Raw genomic sequence first — 6,257 nt, forward strand, 5'->3', positions numbered from 1 at the left:
CTATTCTCGCTACTATGCCTCTATTGTGTGATTGTTAAAAGGCACAACATAGGATGCCAGGAAATGCACTGAAACTTTGCACCACTATTTCATGTAGAAATGGAAATGAAGGCATTGCTGCACTAGATGTCAGTGGCAATTTTGTTCAAGTGCAGTCAGAATGCATCAAATCACACTGGATAAGTTTTTCAAATGTTGACTGGAATTTGGTAAGAAGTTTTTTTTTAAAGTGTACTTTCCATGCTGAGTATTGAATCATTTCAAAGAATTTCTAAATTTATTTTTCAATGAACAAAGTTCATAAGCAACAGTAGTTCTTTTTTGTATGTTCGTCATGTGTGTGTGCTGCACAATAAAGGTAATAATGACATTTTAATGTTACACATAGCATGTCCCGTCTTGTTACATAGGGAATGTTCATGTAATCAGACCAGCTGGTTGTTAGGTTATTAGGACCAAAAAGATTGTGTCCTGATGTGGCCTGAATTGACTGTACATTTTATAAGAGGCAAACTATTCCCACCCACTCCCTTTTTCTTCTGCACACCTTTTAACTGAATTCATAAGCACACAAATATTTGCAGATAAAATACACCAGCAGGCCCTCCTCAGCCCCAACAAATCATGCTGCAAACTGTCCTTCATTTATTCATTTTTGAATTGCTACTTCTATTCTATCTTGTTTTGTTTCACTGTTTTATTCTTGAAACTTTTACTGTGAGGGACAGGCATGTCATAACAAATCTGTTACTATTAACTGATGATCAGTTAAAAATTTCTAAGCAGATGTTCTCTTAAACTCATTTATTATCGGTTATCCAAGCAACTGAGCTACAGCCATGAAGATGTTCGCATTCTCAGGTGTGAACTGCACTGGAAGAGCTAATAAGTATGTCTCAATGTCTCACCCTTAGCAAGAAGAGGTCTGAAAGAATTCCACCTCCATTTAGTGAGCTGAGCCAGTTGCTGTGTAGAAAAAAAGCCTTTGAAAACAAACACACAGGAATTTTCAATAATACCATGACATTACTTGTTTTCACACATATTTGAGAATCTAGTTTACTAGATTTGACTACAACACATATATATATGCACAGAAATATCCTATATTATAAACTGTTTTATCTTTTAATATACAGGGTGGGCATGCAGTAGATATACAGTAAGATAAAATATAGTCTGATCTACACTTTATACCTACTTTTGGCCCATCCATGCATCTACTAGCAAATATACCCATACCAAACAAAATAAACTGTCCATGCCATCATTAATAATATATGGACTAATGTCGAGGAATCTTTTATAATGTACAGCACAACTGATGGTATTTTGTAAAGACAGGCAATAACCCTGACAGATAATGTGACTTTGTCAGGGACAAGTGCACATGGAGATTTTCCTGAGCACAAGTGAGAAGTGAGGAGCTTGTGCAGGCATGCTCATGCATACATGTATGCATCTAAGCGTCAAATTAATGACAGAATCTAAAACCCCAAAACTGTACAGGAACCTTAAAGACAGTGGCAAACCATCCAAATGTTAAGATTTAGAATAACAAAAAACAATGTTAAAGGGGGAAGAAACCTATAACAATCTATAGGTCTATTTAAGTAATGAAAAGTATCAATATAGTACCAAAAACTAAACAGAAGTCTAGAACAGTGGTTCTCAAAGTGTGGTCCGCGGACCACCAGTGGTCCGTGGGCATAAATCAGGTGGTCCGCGGCTGACAGTCGTGATATGTCAGCAAAGTGATGTTCAAAGTGATGCATTCCTTGCATTAATATTGTAATTACAAAGAACGAGGTACGTAGTTTTATGTCAACTTATTACTATACTACTGTCACAAAAGGACATTTAGTTTTGAATTGTAATGAAACAAATGCGGCAATTTAAATTTGAAATTTTAATTTTTAGGACTTGGTGGTCCGCCATATTTTTTACTTAAGTAAAGTGGTCCGCGGTCCGAAATACTTTGAGAACCACTGGTCTAGAATATAGGAACTGAGCAAACATAAGGAAGCTGGCAACCAGTTGGGAAATGATGATGCTCAAGAGATGTCACTAGGTCTACCACCATTGGTCTCCTGTATGTACAATAGCATTCTCTTGTATTAAGTCGGTTGGCAGGAAGAAGAATGTCTTTCATCATGCCAGCAACAGAGACTATGGAATTAGTTATTCAATGGCATGTAGTTTTTATGACAAGGTAGTTAGAAACTTAGATGTGATAGTTCAAGGTGAATAACAGTATGAGCTTTTAGAAATGTTTGTAGTGAAACTAGGAATAAGGACAGTAATCATTTTTTGTGAAAGATAGGCTGTTTTTATCTTTTGTGGATAAGAAATGACCAAACATATTCACATCAGGAAGAGAGCTACAGACCTAAAAATGATGTAAAATCCCTGTAACAGTAGTCTTACCTCTTTTTGGAGCACCTTGCAGATTGCATAAACGCCAGAAGGAACCTGATAAAATACAAATTTTCTCTCGTGCTATTTTCTCTCTGAAATGTGGCCCAGAAACGGGTCAAAGTGAATCATAAAGCACATCTAATAAAACATAATTTATAATTACTGAAAGCCCCCTACCATTAAAAGCATGAGGCTCAACTGGAAAATGGCATGATAATCTTAGATGTCATTTCTTGAGAATTGACCTTTTTGGTCAACTGTAGAAAATGTCAGTTTCTCCTACAATGTAAAATGTATGAATAGCCTGGTCCTATGCTGTGATTTTGAGCTATATAAGCCTTCCATTATCATCATAAGAAAGATAACTTCAGAATACCTAAGGTTATATCAGACCAACCTTTTTTTGAATGCTTCAATCTTTCTAAGCAGCACAAAATTGATAATTCTCAATGTATAAAAAATGTGAAGTAGCTTTAGTTTTAATGTTACTTTTTATAAGCTTTGCTTTTACACTATGGCATTGCATTGCACAAAAGAAGGGAATAAGACACAGACCCAGTTTTCCTTCAACAAGGCAAAGAGTTTTTAGGTTGGAAAATAGTATTTGTGACAAACTAAAAAGTATAACAACACCACAACAGCAAAGATTATTCTAAGATTCCAATAACAGGGCCCCACAGGTCTCCTCAATAGAAGAAAAGTCTCCTTCACAATAAAACAGGCGCCCATTGAAATAAAAGCATTTTGTCAATTTTACTCCTCTTCCTCTAAATTTTATGTATAACAAACTAAGGTGCAAAATAACTATTTCCAAGAAACTGGAGACGTCAAAGAAATTAATCAGATACCCTTTTTGAAATTTGAAGTGCATAAAGTCAGTTACGAATACCCAGACAACAGAGTTTGTCAATTATCTGATGAATGAGAGAGGATAATATGTGACTATCATGAAACTGAGAACAGGTCACTCCAGACTCAGACATCACATGTTCCCCAAGTTCCGCACTGACATGTTCCTAGAGTGCCCCACTTCCTGCACCCCCACCCCACCAGAACCTAAGAGCAGAGAGATATAGCCTGCTGACACAACAATGAAGAAAAATTTCTTTGGATCCATGCAGTGTCTATAGCACACAGCAGAATTTATTAGGCTTTCTTGAGTTGATGTCTGTGCATTCAAAGAGCAACACGCTGCCTGCTTTGTTATCAGTCTGGTTTCAGCTCTATTTGGCCTACCCTGTATGAGAGAACAATTACTGCTATGTTTGCCTTAATGAATTTCTGTTTAAACTAAAACCACTTTCTGCCCCAAACTCCCTCGGTCTTCAGTTCAAGCTTTTGAGCTTGATCTGCATGTTTGTTCTATCAAGGTTAGATTACTGCAATCCCTTGCTTTTCAGATGGCCTGCATAGTTCATTTACAAACTTCAGAAAAAAACAGAACTCTACTGCAGATCTGGTGTTCAAAGCAATGGGACAATGTCATTCATCACCTTTTTGCAATGGCTGCCATTTGCACTTGCATTCAGTGCAATCTATTCACTTCTGACAGTGGCTTTTTAGCTATGGTGCAGCAAAGCAGTGAAACTCCCTTACTTTTTGTATCTGCCAGTAATCTGCCATTGTGTCTTTTAAATATGCATTAAAAACACATTTCTTTTATGAGAACTACTCCTAAACACAATCCACTTACTGCTATTAACCTGTTCTTTCTCTTCTATCTCTTGATTAGTCTGTCCTGCTGCTATCCTTTTATTGGTGATGTTTTAGCTAACACTTCCTTCTCCTTTCTCTCAAACCTGTGTCTTCACTGCCTTTGTACTTCATCCTTGTCATTGCCCATCTTTCCATTCCCTCCTGTACTACATTGTGACGAATACATCTTGACCTAAATTTTGTGTCAAGGACTGAAAGCACACTCCTGTATAAATGTGATTCTGCCCTATATGATTGCACATTATAATCATAATTAGTTCACGAGAATTTGAAGCTGGTTTGTAGACAACAGTTGTTACTATCAACTCTAGAAGTCAAATGCAGAGAATGCCAACAATTATTTTTGAAATACCACACCATGAATCTAAAAGCACATCAGCTATGGTATGTTAACACAGGGCAATGATGGCTTTCAAATTAAGCATCCTTTAGTAAAATTTCCTCGGAATCCAGGAAGGCTGTATTTTACAATAAAAATACAAACACAAAATATCTTTTCTAATCATTTTCAGTAAATTATTTTTCTGCCATGTTACTATTACACCAGACATTACATGATACAACAAGTATGACATTAAATATAAACATACATTTAAAATAAAAAAAAGACTGGGCACTCAGGTAATGGGTGCCAGCTGCACAAGAAACTTCACTCAAAGACATATCCTAGCTAAATGCAGACTGCCACCAGAATAAAATGGTGCAGATATTGTGTGGTTCTGGCTTGAGGGAACTCTGGCTGGGGAACTTGAGTAATCAAATGATGTAGAACAACCTTTAAAAATTTTCTTGTATTCCCCTTAATTTGATTTGACTTTATTCCTGTATTTGACCTAAATCTAAATTATTAAATGAAGAATCCAAATCAGGGGAAAAAACCCACTAAAAGTCAAAAACTGTGCTTTCATTTTCAGTCAAATCATACTTTTCAATTATTGGCATATTAGTGACAAATCATATAAAATATGCTGAAATTGTATGGGTAACCAGGCTGAGAACATGACAAAATATGATGATGGCCTTTTTCAAGACTAAGGAAAAGTCAGTCCTGAGGAAAAGTCATGATAGACATTGGCTGAAATGGCTAAATTTGAAATCTATCACTGTATTATGAAACTAACACATATCTATTATGATTAGGAGGGAAAAAAGTACAATAAGTTTAGTTTTGTATAAATGCAGTTTTAAAGAATTGAAGCACAACTGTCAATAGCAGAAAAGCAGATTAAAAAGCTGCTTTGGTATGTCAAAGATGAAACATGCCTCACCTCCTGTAATTCACATTCTGACAGATCAAAGTTTGGTTCTGGGTCTTGTTGTGCCTGCACAATGATTATGGGCAGAATAAACAGCTCATAAATAGCTGAACAATATTTACATTACCACGATGAAGCGCTAAAAAGCAAACTCTTATCTTTTTCTTTGATGAAATTACTGAACAATATTTTGGAAGGAACTTAATTTATATTCTAAGATTATTTCATTTTACATTTGTTTTATAAGTTCTACATATTTTATACAAGAGCTTAGGTCTTAAATATTTGTATACAATAGTACATACCATTCAATATTTAATTTAGATTATCACAAGATGGATTGTAGAAATAAACAAAATGATGAAATGGTACACTACTGACTGATAAAAAAAATAGGAATATTTTACCCCCAGTTAAAGCTTAAATCCAGAGCAGACTGAGCAAAGCCAGGGGCATCTTCTGTAGCCTAAGCAACATCTGGAAGTTGACACAGTACAACATCAATACCAAGCTGAGACTTTACCAGAGTCTGGTCATGTCCACTCTACTGTATGGCTCCGAATGCTGGCGAATGACTGAACAGCGACCTCAACAAACTGTCAGTCTTCCACACCAAAAGCCTGCGAAGAATCCTGGGCAATCTCCAACGAGGAACTACTTGCCCAGTGTGGGCAGGAGAGCATGGCCACCATCCTTATGAAGAAGCGATGGCGCTGGATTGGTCACGTCATCAGAGGCGGGAGCAACTCCATCATAAAAACTGCCTTACACTGGACTCCAGAAGGAAAATGCAAGCGAGGCCGGCCCAAGAACACCTGGCGACGAACTATGGAGGCAGAAATGAAGACCCTAAACCACAGCTGGGGT

The 6,257-nt window shown here is 36.7% G+C and overlaps 1 long non-coding RNA gene across 1 annotated transcript; it reads right to left on the bottom strand.

The window, feature by feature from the left end:
- Positions 1-718: 718 nt before the first annotated feature.
- LOC112568531 lies at positions 719-5,998 on the bottom strand. The gene is made up of 4 exons (XR_003100116.1): positions 5,798-5,998; positions 5,403-5,456; positions 2,428-2,472; positions 719-983 (listed from the first exon to the last, which is right to left on the bottom strand). It is a non-coding gene; the product is annotated as an uncharacterized LOC112568531 (long non-coding RNA).
- Positions 5,999-6,257: the final 259 nt, after the last annotated feature.

Source organism: Pomacea canaliculata, linkage group LG7 (genome assembly GCF_003073045.1).
Source record: "Pomacea canaliculata isolate SZHN2017 linkage group LG7, ASM307304v1, whole genome shotgun sequence".
In the NCBI taxonomy this organism is placed as follows: domain Eukaryota; kingdom Metazoa; phylum Mollusca; class Gastropoda; order Architaenioglossa; family Ampullariidae; genus Pomacea; species Pomacea canaliculata.